Genomic DNA, 19,277 nt, shown 5'->3' with positions numbered 1-19,277 from the left:
GGCTTCAAACATCTGCCCCAGCCATCTGCTTAACCTCCGCTAGAGACTAAAATTACGGGGAACTCCAAGCCAATTTTTTTTTTTAATAAATCCTTTATTTTAACACTAAATGACAAGTACAGTAATCAACACTATCACTGTACTTCTTATATATGTGACTGACATGTTTCTATCTCTCTAATCTATGTGTGATGCTCTATTCTTTCTGTTCTAAATTGTCGGTACCGGTGTATGCCACTGCTGAATTGCCGGCTTTTCCTGTTTGACTGTGAGCGCTGTTCCCATCGATTTGGGCAACCACTGTAATGCCACAACCACCATGGCTGTGACATTACAGTGAGTGGCAGACAATCCCTGCATGATGTGAAAGAATCCAGTTACGCTTTTGGTGCACGGACAGTTATCGAACATAACCTCGAACAGCCGAATTTTTTGCAAATCGTTCGCGTTCACCCAAAACAGCTCGAATTTGAGATTGGCGAGCAGTTCGAGTCGAACACCGCTCATCTCTAGTGGGGAGCCGTTCCGTCTCTAGCTGCCCTAACATCTGCCTCAGAGGACTGTTGCAGCGCTGGTGATCCTCACCAGACACCACAGGTGGCATCACGAACTTTCTGAACTTTTCCTAATAATTAATTCCCCTTTTTGCACTGACCGCCCTGGGTCAAGGACCGGGCCAGCCACCGTGATATCCCCCAAAAGCAGCCATAAGGCCCAGCTGCCGAGTACCCCACGGCCCTGGGGGCACGTCACACTCTTCCGTGGAGCCTCACTCCCAGTCCTTTTTGGTACGACAGTGTCACTGTATTATTGAGTATTACCATACACTTCTTGCCTTGGACATTGTTATACTTCTATATTGACCATGATTAGGTCCTATTTTGGTTTTACTAAGTGTTACATATTCTTAAATGTAATTAATTAAAGGTTATGTTTTAAATTACCCTTGCTGCCCTATATTTAAATAACGGGTCTGGAGATATTTTGGGGTTATTTACCCTTTTGCTGCAATTGCTTTTATTATTAAACCCTATTAAAGCCTGAGATGAAATAACGGCACCGCTGCAATCTCAGATATAGCAGCCATATATCTAAACCTCCATCTTCTGGGTTCCTTAATAACCCATCAGTGTAAAGCCCCTCCATGAATTCTGTACGTATCTGCCCCTGGATTCCACTCACGATGCCCACAATACAGTGTTTATGGCAGAGCCGGTATATGAGGCCCCAACATGGCAGGAGCCCAGTGACGGCTCCATGTGCGGCTCTCAGGTCATGTGACCGGCATGCGGACAGCTGCCAATCACTTTCCAACTGTCAGTGGCAGCGAGCGGGAGAGCGTTGGATTGATTGGAGAAAGTTTTACAAAATGACGTCCAGTGGACAAGAAAACGGTGAGAAGATGAGAGAGGATGAGAAGATGAATAAAAAAGAGATGAAGAGAGGTGAAGAGAAGAGGAAGAGAGAAGACAGCCCGGAGGAAGACATCAAGAAGAAGAAGAGGAGGAGGACTGAATCCAAAGCAAGAGAGCTGGGGGACGAGGAGCCAAGAGCAGGTGAGAGGCACATTCACGTCTCACAGGTCTCATGTGGTGGTAGTCCTAGATTTATTGTAAATGTCCTATATAAACAATATGAGGAGGTTCATACAAGTCCCGGTATTAGGTGTTACTACATGTATATGGAGATATTACTGACATTGTGTTCTTATTACTAAGGGGCCGGATGGTCCTCATGGACTTTATAGTTTTGTTAGTAGCAGGGCACGACAAAGTGACAGTTTCCCGTCAGATCTTCAGGTAGAAGGTTCATGGCCGAAATGTGAGAAATATGCAGAAAAGTTTCCTGTTTTATTACTGAAGCTCAGACCCCATTCCATGAGATTCTCCTGTGGTTTTTAGGTAAATTTGAAAAATGTCATAAAAATGTCGTCAGCAGTGTGTGAGTATGTGGTAAAAGGTTCTGGCAGGTGATATGATAGTACAGTATATGACTGCTCCTCATATGGTGCACTACACGTAACAGCGGCACCTTATCAAGCCTCATCTGTGGGCACATATAATGCTGCAGGATTGTGACCGGCCCTGATATCTGTAGGTGCAGCCATTCTCAACGATATGATGTCTACACAAGCCTTATAATAATATAGATAGAGCTACAGATCTAACATGTACTGTGATGCTGGAAAGTTTGTGAACCCTTCAGAATTTTCCATATTTCTGCATAAATTTGATCTAAAGCTACATTAGATTTTCACACAAGTCCTAAAAGTAAATAAATGACCAAATAAAACACTTAAGTAAAAAAATAAAATTGTTTTTGTAATTTTTTAAATGAGGAAAATGATCCAATTATGAAATATCTGTTAGAGACGGTTTTGTCATCTTCTTCAGCCTTAAGAGCATCAACAACGTTTCTTCTCAGGTCCTCAGTCATCTCCTTGGACCGCACCATGATACACCACCACAATCGTGTTGTGAATATCAGACTTTGATAGATCTGTAAATAAAACAGGTCGCCCACTCACATCTGATTGTCCTCCCATTGATAGAAAACACCAAACTGTAATTTCTCCATCTAATTATCTGCTCATCCTAAAGGTTCACATACTTTTGCCACTCACAGATACGTGATGTTGCATCATTTTCCTTATTTAAAAATGAAAAAAAGTTCTTATGTATTTGATTCATTGTTTTTATTTGGTTCTTCATCTACTTTTAGGTCTTTTGTGAACATCTGATGTAGTTTTCAGTCAAATTTTTGTAGAAATATGTAAAATTCTGAAGGGTTCACAAACTTACAATCATCACTGTATAATGGCCACTTTATACAATTATATACATTTATAGGCTCTTCCAGTAGAGATGAGGTCTGCAGCTTTCTAGAGGCTTTTCTCACAATCTCTACTTGATTTATTACATTTATTACAAATAATCTAATATTATATTTCTTCTTTCATTCCTTTAGGATCCGGCACCGCAATAACATCCAACACCCAACTTTCCATCAACGGGTTCCAGTTCCATCAGGTGCTGGGTGAGGGCAGCTTCGGCCAAGTAAGTATTACACCCGGTAGATGCCAGCAGTGGCCGGAGCTGAACTCTGAGTGCTGCTGTTAACCATTTAAATGCTACTGTTAATTTAAATGTAGTGGTGACCAGTGTCCGCGCTCACTGGATCCCATCGGTCTCCACAACACAACGACGAGGAATGGATGGATTACCATGGCAGCGCGGCTTGCTGAAGGCTGCTGTCAAAGCCATCTTTGTACTCCTGTAAAGGCCAACCATAGGCCGAACTTCACAGGAGACCCCCGTTTCAATATTCCCCCCCAATACTGTAGTATTGCAGTATATAGAACCAGCGATCAGACGATTTCAGGTTTATGTCCCCTCAGAGGTATAAAAAATAAAGTATAACATTTAAAAAACACTTGAAAATCTAAAAATGTTTCTTGTTTTAGAACTTCCATGTATGTTTGGTGTCGCCGTGATTACAGTGACCTGGAGAATTATGTTTCCACTCAACAAACACCGTAAAAAATCCAAGGAACAATGGAGGAATTACTTTGTTTTTTAACACAATTTTAACCCTTTTTGAATTTTTTTCATGTTTTTCTGTACATTTTATGGTAAAATGAACGGTGTCATCCACCAACTACAAACTGCCGAGCAGAAAACAGGTCCTTGCACCGCTATGTCAGCGGGAAAATACAAAGCTAACCGATCCTGAAGGGTATAAATAACAATAGAGGTTTTTCACCTCTGACTTCTTTAATGCTTCTTCTCCCTGTGTTTCCTCAGGTGGTCCTGGCATCTGTCCGCGGCCAAAACATCTACAAGGCCATTAAGATCATTGAGAAGCAGGACAATGCCAAAGCCCTACGGCGAGAGAGGCGGATACTCCTGGCGGCCAGAGACTCCCCATTCCTCAGTCACCTGGATGCCGCTCTGGAGTCTCAGGTACAGAGGAGTCTTCTTGTTCCCGTCATCTCTTCCATGTATCCATGTAGTCAGGGATAATATCTATGTATTGTGCTTTATTCCCAGAGCCAGGCCTATTTCATCATGGAGTATTCGTCCGGTGGCAGCCTTGAGTCTCTTATTCAAATGAGCGGCAAATTGAACATCGAGACTACACGGTGAGTATCTAATACCCACCCAAAAAAACTCTCTATATGCATTACACCACACATTGTAACTCATCCCACCCAAATAAACCCCTCTACATGCATTACACCACACATGGTAACTCATCCCACCCAAATAAACCCCTCTACATGCATTACACCACACATGGTAACTCATCCCTCCCAAATAAACCCCTCTACATGTATTACACCATACATGGTAAATCATCCCACCCAAATATTCCCCTCTACATGCATTACACCACACATGGTAACTCATCCCTCCCAAATAAACCCCTCTACATGTATTACACCACACATGGTAACTCATCCCACCCAAATAAACCCCTCTACATGCATTACACCACACATGGTAACTCATCCCACCCAAATAAACCCCTCTACATGCATTACACCACACATGGTAACTCATCCCACCCAAGTAAACCCCACTACATGCATTACACCACACATAGTAACTCATCCCACCTAAATAAACCCCTCTACATGCATTACACCACACATGGTAACTTATCCTACCCAAATAAACCCCTCTACATGCATTACACCACACATGGTAACTCATCCCACCCAAATACACCCCTCTACGTGCATTACACCACACATGGTAACTCATCCCACCCAAATAAACCCCTCTACGTGCATTACACCACACATGGTTACTCATCCCACCCAAATAAACCCCTCTACGAGCATTACACCACACACGGTAACTCATCCCACCCAAATAAACATCTCTATGTGCATTACACCACACATGGTAACTCATCCCACCCAAATAAACCCCTCTACATGCATTACACCACACATGGTAACTCATCCCACCCAAATAAACCCCTCTACGTGCATTACACAACACATGGTAACTCATCCCACCCAAATAAACCCCTCTACGTGCATTACACCACACATGGTTACTCATCCCACACAAATAAACCCCTCTACGAGCATTACACCACACACGGTAACTCATCCCACCCAAATAAACATCTCTATGTGCATTACACCACACATGGTAACCCATCCCACCCAAATAAACCTCTCTACATGCATTACACCACACATGGTAACTCATCCCACCCAAATAAACCTCTCTACATGCATTACACCACACATGGTAACTCATCCCACCCAAATAAACCCCTCTACGTGCATTACACCACACATGGTAACTCATCCCACCCAAATAAACCCCTCTATGAGCATTACACCACACACAGTAACTCATCCCACCCAAATAAACATCTCTATGTGCATTACACCACACATGGTAACTCATCCCACCCAAATAAACCTACCCACATGCATTACACCGCACATGGTAACTCATCTCACCCAAATAAACCCCTCTAAGTGCATTACACCACACATGGTAACTCATCCCACCCAAATAAACCTCTCTACATGTATTACACCACACATGGTAACTCATCCCACCCAAATAAACCTCTCCACATGCATTAAACCACACATGGTAACTCATCCCACCCAAATAACCCCTCTACATGCATTACACCACACATGGTAACTCATCCCACCCAAATAAACCCCTCTACGTGCATTACACCACACATGGTGACTCATCCCACCCAAATAAACCCCTCTACATGCATTACACCACACATGGGAACTCATCCCACCCAAATAAACCCCTCTACATGCATTACACCACACATGGGAACTCATCCCACCCAAATAAACCCCTCTACGTGCATTACACCACACATGGTAACTCATCCCACCCAAATAAACCCCTCTACGTGCATTACACCACACATGGTAACTCATCCCACCCAAATAAACCCCTCTACGAGCATTACACCACACACGGTAACTCATCCCACCCAAATAAACATCTCTATGTGCATTACACCACACATGGTAACTCATCCCACCCAAATAAACCTCTCTACATGCATTACACCACACATGGTAACTCATCCCACCCAAATAAACCTCTCTACATGCATTACACCACACATGGTAACTCATCCCACCCAAATAAACCCCTCTATGAGCTTTACACCACACACGGCAACTCATCCCACCCAAATAAACATCTCTATGTGCATTACACCACACATGGTAACTCATCCCACCCAAATAAACCTCTCCACATGCATTACACCACACATGGTAACTAATCTCACCCAAATAAACCCCTCTATGTGCATTACACCACACATGGTAACTCATCCCACCCAAATAAACCTCTCTACATGCATTACACCACACATGGTAACTCATCCCACCCGAATAAACCTCTCCACATGCATTACACCACACATGGTAACTCATCCCACCCAAATAACCCCTCTACGTGCATTACACCACACATGGTAACTCATCCCACCCAAATAAACCTCTCCACGTGCATTACACCACACATGGTAACTCATCCCACCCAAATAAACCTCTCTACGTGCATTACACCACACATGGTAACTCATCCCACCCAAATAAACCTCTCCACATGCATTACGCCACACATTTTCCTCCACATAGGACATATGTGTGATATACTATGTGGTTCTTCTGACTGTTTGGAGAGATTTAGTGTTTAATATCTGGTACCATTTGTGGTCTATGGTGATACGTAAAGAATTATTCCTGATGCTGACAGTTCTCCTCTACCCTGATGATCTGACCACTAGGACGTTCACCGATTCCGACAACAAAGCTCTAAAAATGGCCATCGATTCGTGGCACGCCACAGCTCCATTCATTCTTTCAGGGACGGCCAGAGAAAGCCGTGTACAGAACCCAAAATGGAGCAGTAGTTTGCATGCAAGGCCAGTATTTCAGACCTGCGCTCTCTGGACCGATGGGAATCCCACCACTTGGGCTCCAAACACTGAGTAAGTTACCACTTATCCTATAGGAAGGTGATAACTTTCAGTGTTGGGAATACCCCTTTAAGCTTTACTATGCAGTCAATAGGTTATATTAGAGATTATAATAAGTTTTCCCTTCAGGATGATTTCATGTCATTGATACTAAACCGTCTCCTTTTTTCATCAGGTTTATCACAGCAGAGTTAATTTGTGGCCTCCAGTTCCTCCGCGGGCATGGCATCACCCATCGGTAAGAGAAGAGGGCTTGTATTGTCTTGGGAATGTCAGTGATGTCAATGAGCTATGTCTGCAGCCTAGGTCTATATGTGAAAACCAAGTGATACATCTTTATTTTTCCTTTGCAGAGACATCAAACCAGCCAACATCATGCTGGATAAAGATGGTCACGCCCGAATTATAGATCTTGGGGTGGCGAAAGACGGTCTGACCGCGTCCAGTAAGATCTATGGACGGGAACCTTCCGCTACATGGCCCCAGAGGTGCTCCTGGAGAAAGCTTACAGCGTAGCAGCAGACTGGTGGAGCCTGGGGATAGTGGTATCCAAAATGTCATCTAGACATTCCCCATTTTACAACAGCCCCCAGAAGCAAATTGTCTACAAGTCAATCACCACCGAGAAGCCAAAATTTCCAACATGGCTCGATGTAGACGTGAAACATCTAATAAAGAAGCTGCTGCGGAAGAATCCAGAGAGGCGCCTGGGTGTGTCATGGAACATCAGAGACCACCCATTTTTCGGGATCATCTGTTGGGAGGAACTGGAGCAGAGGAGAGCACAGCCGCCCTTTATACCTTTCCATGTAAGTGAAGACTTATTACAAATGGAATTTAGGGTTTATAGACTATGATGATAAAAGTGATAGAAATCCTCCAGGCTTTAGTGATGGATGGAGAAATGTTTCTATAGACTAATGGGGAGTGTTCAGCTTAGTCCATGATTCATGGTATGGTAGGTCACTATATACATGCATGTCAGGTGTATATAGTAGGAGGAGAGGAGAGAAAATGCTGGTTTTTACATCTCTGTACACTTCTTTCTCTTGCAGCATGTTCTGGAGTGAATCATCTGGATTGGCCGGAGGATGAACCAGCTCTTCACCCTGTGTCCGACTTTTGTCACCAAGCTGGACACAGTAGGATAAACCCGCGCCACCTGCCCAGAACCCTGTGCCTCCTCCGCCCGCTGCTTGTGGACCCGACCTTGGCTTGCCCTGGACAACGACTCTCTCTGCTGATTCTGTGCCGTGAATAACACCATAATGCTGCCCCAGTCTCTTGGCTCTGAGTCCTCTGACCTCTGGCCTGAACTCGACATCTCTTGAAGACATGGATTCCTTTGGCTCTGAATAACTATTTGTAGCCAAGACCATCAAGTCCAGGATAATTACCAGCATGGAGTCTTGGAGGCAGATTTCCATCTTGGCACTTCACGCGGTGGTATGAGGTAAGTATCAGTATGGGCATTGGATCCAGGGACTATTTTCCGACTGCCGTGTTTTGAGTCAGGAAGGATTGTTTTTCCCCTTATATCAGGACAAATTGGCAGATGTCATAAAGGGTTTTTTTCTCTCCTTCCTCTGGATCAGCACAGTTGCCCCCCACCATTCATCCACCCCCTAATCAATACCACAATTACTTAGTAATGATTCGGGGACTAGTCTGACGGCCATGCGTGGAGTCGGGAAGGAATTTTTCCTCACTTGAACCTAAATTGGCCAATGGTTCAATGAGGTTTTTTCGCCTTCCCCCGGATTAATGAAATGTATTATAATCGTTAATCCTGAGAACAAGTCTGACTTTCCTAAGAGGAGTTGGAAGGGAATTTTTTCCTATTCCCCTGAATCAATAAAAGTCCATGGATCTCACATATCCTTGGCATTAAATCACCTGCTTCCCATCCACCATTAATAAAACTCTGTAATATGCACCCTATGTCTCTGTGTAGTTGCCTTTATTGCCAGTGGTAAGCCGCACTTTGCTCTGTGCTGTATTTCTGGGGTTCTCTGGTCTCACACTGTGATTACATTTTACATTTCTGCTCTTTACACTCCATAATTACAAAGTGACCATGAGAATTCATCATTAAGATCAATATCAGGGGCGGGCAGGCACATGCCCCCGGGCCGGTCTTCTTATCAATGTGTAGCGGTGTCCAAAGAATACCGCAAGGCAGGATTCAAGTACGGCACAGCAGACGAGAAGGCTGAAACAAAACTCCGGCTTTATTATGTGCAAAGGGATTATATGCCGGGAAGAGAGAATAACAATATTTACAATGACAATATCAATAACATGAATAGAGGAAGGAACAGCTGAAGCGAGTCACAAAGCTTGCTCCAGCTTTGGCAATGAAAGCTCAATACAGAAGTACACAGCAAGTTTCACATACTACTCTAGACTAGTCCCCTATCTGGCTTTCCGCTAATCGGGCCACGTTGCTACAGCATCCTAACTAAAGAAAACTACACTAAACCCTAGCACAGTTCACCATCGGTGAGTCACTCAGTGTTGCGCAAATCAAACACAGATGGCGGCCGTTGCTTGTTCGTGGTGTAACCGAGCAGTATCACGTCACTCGAGACCTTTTCTTTGTATATTGGATCTCTTTCTTCTGCAGGCAGGCAAACCTTGCTTCACTTTCACTGAGGTAAAATGTCTGGTACTCTCTGTTGTGTGTTACCTAAGGTCAGCAGCCTTCAGGGAAAACGTTCTCCAAAAAGGGATGGATTTCTCTACTCTTGACACATTTCTGACAACAAATCTTGATAAAGTCCACGCTCATATCTTTCCAGAGATTTATGGTTTCTTTTTATAGACTCTCTTTATCAGGAACAGGCAGGAGCCTCTCTGCTCCTTCAGACACACACACAGGTCCCTCTGCTCCCTGGTTCATTTCCCTCTCCCAGCACAGACCAAGAAGCAGGGGAGACACAAGTCCACAAGCAGAAAACCCAAAGGGGAGCATGGTTCCTTAAAGCCACAGTGTATTCAATGTCCGGTAAGGGCTGATCCCCTACAACTGTTCAGGACCCCCGGCCCCCGCGGCTTCAGCAGTGCTGTACCACCCATTACATCCCCTGCAGTCACATCACATTCTGTAATATGCTGCTGTGAGGAGACCGCAGAGGATTTACTGGCAGGTACAGCACTGCAGAGGCATCATCCGGCAGCTCTGAGCACGCCTCATCTTCACTGTACCTTTAAATGTCCTGCCTCATCAGGAAGAGGAGGACGCGCACATGCAGAGGCAGAGGCACGCTGTGCAGGTGAGGGCAGGACTCATCCTGCCTGTCAGAGAGAAGCAGCAAGATCAGAGGACGGAACCAGCGGCAGAGGCAGAGGAAGGCCGAGGAGCAATGTACTGTATATTGAGGCTGTAAACAGAGGCTGAAAAGAGATGTACTGTATATAGAGGCTGTAAACGGAGGCTGAGGAGCAATGTACTGTATATAGAGGCTGCAGAGAGAAACTGAGGAACGATGTACTGTATATGGAGGCTGTAAACAGAGGCTGAGGAGAAATTTAATGTATATGGAGGCTGTAAATATTATTATTATTTATTTATATAGCGCCATTGATTCCATGGTACTGTACATAAGGGGTTACATACCAAATACAGATATCACTTACAGTAAATGACTAACAATCATAGACTGGTATGGAGGGAAGAGGCCCTTGCAGGCTTACATTCTACAGGAATGGGGAAGGAGACAGTAGGTTGAGGGGTTGCAGTAGTTCCGGTGTTGTCGAGGTGGCAGCAAGCAAGGTCACGGCAGGCTGTAAGCTTGTTTGAAGAGATGGGTTTTCAGGTTCTGTCTGAAGGATCCAAGTGTGGCGGATAATCAGACGTGTTGAGGCACAGAATTACATAGGATGGGGGATATTAGGGAGAAATTTTGAAGGCGATTGTGTGAGGAACGAATTAGTGTGGAGGAGAGAAGGAGGTCTTGGGTGTTATGTTCTGCTACCAAAGCTAAGGAAAGAGAGGAGATCTGTCCCTACTATAGGACTCAGCTGAATCCCTACGATGTAACAGGGAACCTGATCCTGCGATCAGACCTGCTAAAGTCCTAATCTAGTCTGTACGGAGACCTATAGATGTGGGGAGGGAATCCCTACAAGTACTAAGGACTGGGAGGAATATGGGACACCTCCTAACAGAAATAGTAGCAGACAGACGAACAAACAAAATAGATAGAACATAGAGGTCCGTAGACCAAGCAAACTAACAGAGTTAGATACAGAGCACAGGCTAGCTAGAAAGTAGATATACAATGAAGTCCAGCAAAGCCAGAAGGGCGGAGCAGGATTAAATAGGCCAACAAGGTCATGTGACCAGCAAAGGAAAAAAAAACCTAACAGCAAGGTTCTAACAGTACCCCCCCTTCTAAGAGGATCCTCCGGATCCCCTAGGACCAGGCTTATCAGGAAATCTCCTGTGAAACGCTCTGATAAGTCTGGACGCGGAAACATCATCTGACCTCACCCAAGAGTTATCCTCGGGTCCGAAACCTTTCCAGGCCACAAGATACTGCAAACTACCTCTATACCGTCTAGAGTCAAGGATGCGAGAAATTTCATATTCCCCGTCCTCCACCACCGGAGGAACAGAGGCAGAGGCGTCACCATCCGACACAACAGCTTTTTTTAACAGAGAGACATGAAAGACCGGATTAATTCTCCAGGAGGTAGGAACCTCCAACCTAACAGCAGATTGGTTGACAACCTGAAGCACCTTAAAGGGCCCTACAAACTTGGGACCCAATTTCTTAGAAGGAATCCTCAACCGCAGATTCCTAGAGGACAACCAAACCATGTCACCAACAGCGAACAAAACCTCCTGTCGTTTCCTATCAAAGTAGTCTTTAGATTTTCTGTTGGCCTCCTGAAGATTACCACGCACATCCGTCCAAACTCTTTCCAAATCACCGGAAAAATTCTCCTCCTCAGGCACGGCAGATCCCAACTTGGAGAACGACCCAAACGACGGATGTCTCCCAGAACAACAAAAAAAAGGCGAACAACCAGCAGAAGAAGATGTATGATTGTTCAGAGCAAATTCGGCAAGTGGCAGAAACTCAGACCACCCCTCTTGATTGTCTGCCACAAAACAACGCAAGAACTGCTCAACATCCTGGTTTTTCCTTTCTGTCTGGCCATTAGATTCAGGATGATATCCGGACGAAAACGACAAATGAATTCCCAACCTGTCACAAAAGGCACGCCAAAAACGAGCCACGAACTGAGGACCCCTATCAGAAACAATGTCAGTAGGAACGCCATGCAGTCTGACAATTTCCTTGACAAAGGCCTTAGCGAGAGTTTTAGCGCAGGGCAGTTTGACGAAGGGAACCAAGTGACACATCTTGCTAAAACGGTCCACGACCACCCAGATGACAGTAAAACCCTCAGAGGGGGGAAGGTCAGTTATAAAGTCCATAGCCAAATGTGTCCAAGGAGCACTGGGGACCTCCAAAGGACAAAGCAACCCCGCAGCAGGAGTATGTGAGGACTTAGATCTAGCACATATAGTACATTGGCGCACCCACTTAATGACTTCCTTCTGCCATCCAGGCCACCAAAAACTGCGACCCACCAGTCTCTTGGTCTCAGAGATTCCGGGATGACCTGCCAACCGAGATTCGTGACACTCAACAAACAAATCTCTCCTAAAGGTCCCAGGCACAAACAACCTCCCATGAGGAGTGTTAGATGGGGCATTCTCCTGAGCTTTAAGAATCTCATCTTCCAAAACGGAGTCTAAAGCAGCTATCACAACACCTTCTTGTAAAATGTTCTCCTCTTTCTCACCACCGACTATGGGAGAAAAACTGCGAGACAAGGCATCCGCCTTAACATTCTTAGTACCAGGGATGTAAGTAACGGAGAAATTAAACCGCGAGAAAAACAGTGCCCACCTAGCCTGACGGGCATTCAGGCGCTTGGCAGCATCAAGATATATCAGATTTTTATGATCCGTAAGAACCTGAACGGGAAATTCCGCACCTTCCAAGAAGTGGCGCCAGTGTTCAAATGCGAGTTTAATAGCCAATAATTCCCGATTACCAATATCGTAATTCAGTTCAGTCTCCGAAAATTTTTTTGAAAAAAAGGCACAGGGATGTAATCCATCCCCGTTATCCTGAGACAATACTGCGCCAACCCCCACAGAGGAAGCATCAACCTCAACCAAAAACGGCCTAGTAACATCAGGCTGCATAAGGATGGGAGCAGAGGTGAACCTCTCCTTGAGATACACAAAAGCTTCAATGGCCTCAGAAGACCACTGAACCGCATCAGCACCTTTCCTGGTGAGATCAGTCAGAGGTTTGACAATACTAGAAACATTTTTTATGAATTTTCTATAGTAATTGGCGAAACCCAAAAACCTCTGTATCGATTTCAAACCAATAGGCCTAGGCCATTCCTGCACAGCCTGAACCTTAACCGGATCCATCTCAAAACCTTTGCTGGAGATAATGTAGCCCAAAAAACTAATTCTCTGTACAGCGAACTCACATTTCTCCAGCTTAGCAAAAAGCGAATTGTCCATTAATAACTGTAATACCTCACGCACGCTCCGCCAATGAGACTCCAGATCTGGCGAATAAATCAAAATGTCATCCAAATACACAACCACATTTTTACCGATCAAAGGTCTAAGGATGTCATTAATCAGATTCTGAAAAAATGCAGGAGCATTAGTAAGACCAAAAGGCATAACCAGATTCTCAAAATGACCCACAGGAGTGTTAAAAGCAGTCTTCCATTCGTCACCCTCCTTCATGCGCAACAGATTGTATGCCCCCTTAAGGTCAATTTTAGAGAACCACTTGGCCCCCAATAACTGGTTAAACAGATCAGGAATCAATGGCAGTGGGTAAGGATTGCGTACCGTAATTTTGTTAATCTCACGAAAATCCAGACAAGGACGTAAACCGCCGTCCTTTTTTTTTACAAAAAAAAATCCAACCGCCACAGGAGACTTAGAGGGCCTAATGTGACCGGCGGCCAAGCTTGTCTGTATGTATTCCTCCAAAGCCTTCCTCTCAGGAATAGTAAGGTTAAATAAACGACTCTTAGGAAGAGTCGCTCCAGGGACAAATTCAATAGAACAATCATAGTCTCTATGGGGAGGCAAAACCTGCGATTCCTTCTCAGAAAAAACTCTCCAAAAATCCTGAATAGGAACAGGCAATTCTCCCCTATCCAAAGCTGCAATACGCCCGTTACAACACTTGTCATAACATTTATGGCTCCAGGATTTAATTTCACTGGTAGACCAATCCAGTACAGGATTGTGAAATTTTAACCAGGGCAAACCCAATATTACTGGAGAAGGCAAGTTATTCAACACTACCAAATCCAATTTCTCATGGTGAACACCATTAATAGTGAGAGGAAATTCACTGACCTTGAGAGTAATATTCTTCAAAGGGGAGCCATCCACAGAAACCACAGCAATGGGGGATGATAAAGGTTCAGGTTTTAAATTGAGTTTTTCCACGAATCCCCCATCAATTACATTCAGTGTAGACCCGCAATCAACAAACACCCGAAATTCCATCAATTTTTCCTGAGCAATCGTGGAAGCAGCTAAAAATATACCCTTGGAATTTAAACAGGCAATACGGGCGTGACTGACCATTTTTTTTTCTTTCTTCATACGAAGCTCACAGCCTTTAATCAAATGACCAGATTTTCCGCAATAGAAACACAAGCCTTCCGAAAAACGACGGTCTTTTTCTTGAGAGCGAGGTGCCACCGATCCAATCTCCATCGGTTCACCACTGTTAATACACACATTATCATAACCAGAAACTGACATAGCAGAAGATTTGCTCTCATTAACCCTTGCACGCAGTCTCCTATCCACCCGTATAGCTAATTGCATAGCCTGTTGCAAATCCTCAGGTGTAGGATAAGCAATTAGCAGGTCTTTAACCCTTTCACTGAGCCCAGCAAGAAATAGACTTTTCAGAGCAGAATCGTTCCACCCTGTTTGAGTGGACCAACGACGAAAATGTGTACAATATTTTTCCACATTACCCGATCCTTGTTTTAAACGTCTCAACTCAGTCTCAGCTGATGCGACACGGTCAGGATCATCATATAATAGTCCCAAAGCAGAAAAAAAACTATCCACTGATCTGAAGCATGAATCACTAGGTTGCAAAGAAAAGGCCCACTCCTGAGGCTCTTTGCGCAAAAGTGACATTATGAACCCTACGCGCTGGGATTCATCCCCAGAGGACTTAGGTCTCAAACGAAAATACAATAAGCAAGCATTTTTAAATGAAAAAAATTCTCGGTGTTCACCAAAAAATAAATCCGGCAAACATACCTTAGGCTCCAAGAAATGTGCTCCAGGACAGTTACTCACGTGCTGACGGAGCTCGGCCACCTCCAGAGAGAGTCCCTGCAGGCGATGAGCCAAATCCTGAACCGACACCATGATGGAACAGAAAAATCTTTCCTTAGAGAATTTGCTGGCTGGACTTACTGTTATGTTCTGCTACCAAAGCTAAGGAAAGAGAGGAGATCTGTCCCTACTATAGGACTCAGCTGAATCCCTACGATGTAACAGGGAACCTGATCCTGCGATCAGACCTGCTAAAGTCCTAATCTAGTCTGTACGGAGACCTATAGATGTGGGGAGGGAATCCCTACAAGTACTAAGGACTGGGAGGAATATGGGACACCTCCTAACAGAAATAGTAGCAGACAGACGAACAAACAAAATAGATAGAACATAGAGGTCCGTAGACCAAGCAAACTAACAGAGTTAGATACAGAGCACAGGCTAGCTAGAAAGTAGATATACAATGAAGTCCAGCAAAGCCAGAAGGGCGGAGCAGGATTAAATAGGCCAACAAGGTCATGTGACCAGCAAAGGAAAAAAAACCTAACAGCAAGGTTCTAACATTGGGAGGATCGGAGGTTACGTGAGGGAATATATAGGGAGATTAGTTCAGAGATGTATGGAGGAGAGAGGTTATGGATGGCTTTATAGGTCAGTCTTAGTAGTTTGTATTGGATACACTGGGCAATTGGGAGCCAATGAAGGGATTTGCAAAGGGGGGTAGCAGAGGAGTAGCGAGGCGAGAGATGAACCAGTCACGCAGCAGAGTTAAGCAGGTAGGCCACAGAGGAGGATGTTGCAGTAGTCGAGGCGGGAGATGATGAGGGCATGCACAAGCAGTTTAGTAGATTGGGGGTTGAGGAAAGGACAGATTCTGGAAATATTTTTGAGCTGGAGGAGACAGGAGGTGGCGAGAGCTTGGGTGTGGGGTTTGAAGGACAGGGCAGAGTCAAGGGTTATTCCGAGGCAGCGGATTGTCGGTACAGGGGAAAGAGTGATGTCATTTATTGTGATAGAAAGATCAGGTGGGAAAGATATGCGAGATTGGGGAAAGATGATGAGTTCAGCTTTGTCCACATTGAGCTTGAGGAAGCGGGAGGAGAAGAAGCAGGATATGGCTGATAGATATGCTGGGATTCTGGACAGCAGAGAGGTGACATCTGGGCCAGAGAGGTAGATCTGGGTGTAGCGTACAGATGGTACTGGAAGCCATGGGATTTTATGAGCTGTCTATACAAAGAAAGGAAGTCCACACCTGTGCAACTAGTGAACAAATCCCTTGGAACACAATCCAGATGAGAGACCAGAAAATCCACAATGTCCAATACGACCGGGTGCTTACCAGTAAATGAGTGAATGTCAAAAAAAGAGAAAAAAGGAAAAAAAAGGTAGCACTCACCGATCTTCTTATAAAAGCCAACAATTTATTGATCCATTAAAAATGGTACAGGGGGAGAATGAAAGGAAACCTCCAGACGACGGTTACCTCATTTACACTTTGCATGCACATCAATTTATTTCAGTTCAGACTCCCAGGTTTTTTCTTTGTATATGGAGGCAGTATACAGAAGCTGAGAAGAGATGTACTGTATATGGAGGCTGTATACAGGAGCTGAGTAGAGATGTACTGTATATGGAGGCTGTATACAGGAGCTGAGTAGAGATGTACTGTATATGGAGGCTGTATACAGGAGCTGAGTAGAGATGTTCTGTGTATGGAGGCTGTATACAGGAGATGAGTAGAGATGTACTGTATATGGAGGCTGTATACAGGAGCTGAGTAGAGATGTACTGTAAATGGAGGCTGTATACAGGAGCTGAGTAGAGATGTACTGTATATGGAGGCTGTATACAGGAGCTGAGTAGAGATGTACTGTATATGCAGGCAGTATGCAGGAGCTGAGTAGAGATGTACTGTATATGGAGGCTGTATACAGGAGCTGAGTAGAGATGTACTGTATATGGAGGCTGTATACAGGAACTGAGTAGAGATGTTCTGTGTATGGAGGCTGTATACAGGAGCTGAGTAGAGATGTACTGTATATGGAGGCTGTATACAGGAGCTGGGTAGAGATGTACTGTATATGCAGGCTGTATGCAGGAGCTGAGTAGAGATGTACTGCATATGGAGGCTGTATGCAGGAGCTGAGTAGAGATGTACTGCATATGGAGGCTGTATGCAGGAGCTGAGTAGAGATGTAGTGTATGCATTTATTTTTTACACCATTCCTCGTGCGGTATAAGTGATTCGACGTCTTTATTCTTCGGGTCGGTGCGATTACAGCGATAATAGATTCATATCGGGTTTTTATGTTTGGCTGCTGTCACACTAAGACGCTTTTTATTGCAGAAACTGCATCGCCATACTGTGAGAGCTATAATTTTTCCATATTTTGACCGACAGAGTCATGTGATGGCTTGTTTTTTTGCAGGACAAGTTGACGTTTTTATTGGTGCCATTTTCAGGCACGTGACATTTTTTGATCGCTTTCTATTCCGATTTTTGGGAGGCAGAATAAACAAAAAACAACAATTCAGGAAGTTTTTTTTATGCCGCTCCGCGTGTGGTGAAATTGATAAGGCAGATTTATTCTTCAGGTCAGTACGTTTACAGCGGTACCACATTTATATTGTTTTTATGTTTTGGCGCTTTTACACAAAACTATTTTATAGAAAATTTTTATTTTTTTGCATCGCTTTATTCTGAGAGCTATAACTTTTTTATTCTTCGGCTCATGGAGCTGTATGGCAGCTTGTTTTTTATGGGACAAGATGACGTTTTCAGCGGTACCATTTTTATTTACATTTATCTTTTTGATGTTTTATTCCACTTTTTGTTTGGCAGTATGATGATAAAGTATCGTTTTTTGCTCTTTTTTTTTACGGTGTTCACGGTAGCCCCTCGTCATCTGTCCCCGTCTCCGCACAGCCCCTCATCATCTGCCCCAGTCTCCGCACAGCCCCTCGTCATCAGCCGGTCTATGCACAGCTCGTCATCTGCCCCCGTCTCCGCACAGCCCCCTTCTACCCACAGCCCCTCGTCATCTGTCCCCGTCTCCGCACAGCCCCTCGTCATCAGCCCCCATCTCCGCACAGCCCCTCGTCATCAGCCCCCGTCTCCGCACAGCCCGTCTCCCCACAGCCCCTCATCAGCCCGTCTCCGCACAGCCCCTCGTCATCTGCCCCCGTCTCCGCACAGCCCCTCGTCATCAGCCCCCGTCTCCCCACAACCCCTCGTCATCAGCCCGTCTCCGCACAGCTCGTCATCTGCCCCCGTCTCCGCACAGCCCCTCGTCATCAGCGCCTGTCTCCGCACAGCTCCTCATCAGCCCGTCTCCGCACAGCTCCTCATCTGCCGCCGTCTCCGCACAGCTCCTCATCTGCCGCCGTCTCCGCACAGCCCCTCGTCATCAGCCCCCTTCTACCCACAGCCCCTCGTCATCTGTCCCCGTCTCCGCACAGCCCCTCGTCATCTGTCCCCGTCTCCGCACAGCCCCTCATCATCAGCCCCCGTCTCCGCACAGCCCGTCATCAGCCCCCGTCTCCGCACAGCCCCCGTCTCCCCACAGCCCGTCTCCGCACAGCCCCTCGTCATCTGCCCCAGTCTCCGCACAGCCCCTCGTCATCAGCCCCCGTCTCCCCACAACCCCTCGTCATCAGCCCGTCTCCGCACAGCTCGTCATCTGCCCCCGTCTCCGCACAGCCCCTCGTCATCAGCGCCTGTCTCCGCACAGCTCCTCATCATCAGCCCCTGTCTCCGCACAGCCCCTCATCATCAGCCCCCGTCTCCGCACAGCCCCTCGTCATCAGCCCGTCTCCCCACAGCCCCTCGTCATCTGCCCCAGTCTCCGCACAGCCCGTCTCCCCACAGCCCCTCGTCATCTGCCCCAGTCTCCGCACAGCCCCTCGT

Source organism: Phyllobates terribilis, unplaced genomic scaffold (assembly GCF_046119375.1).
Source record: "Phyllobates terribilis strain yellow unplaced genomic scaffold, ASM4611937v1 Scaffold_7__3_contigs__length_470593459, whole genome shotgun sequence".
In the NCBI taxonomy this organism is placed as follows: domain Eukaryota; kingdom Metazoa; phylum Chordata; class Amphibia; order Anura; family Dendrobatidae; genus Phyllobates; species Phyllobates terribilis.
Note: the sequence above shows the minus strand (reverse complement) of the source record.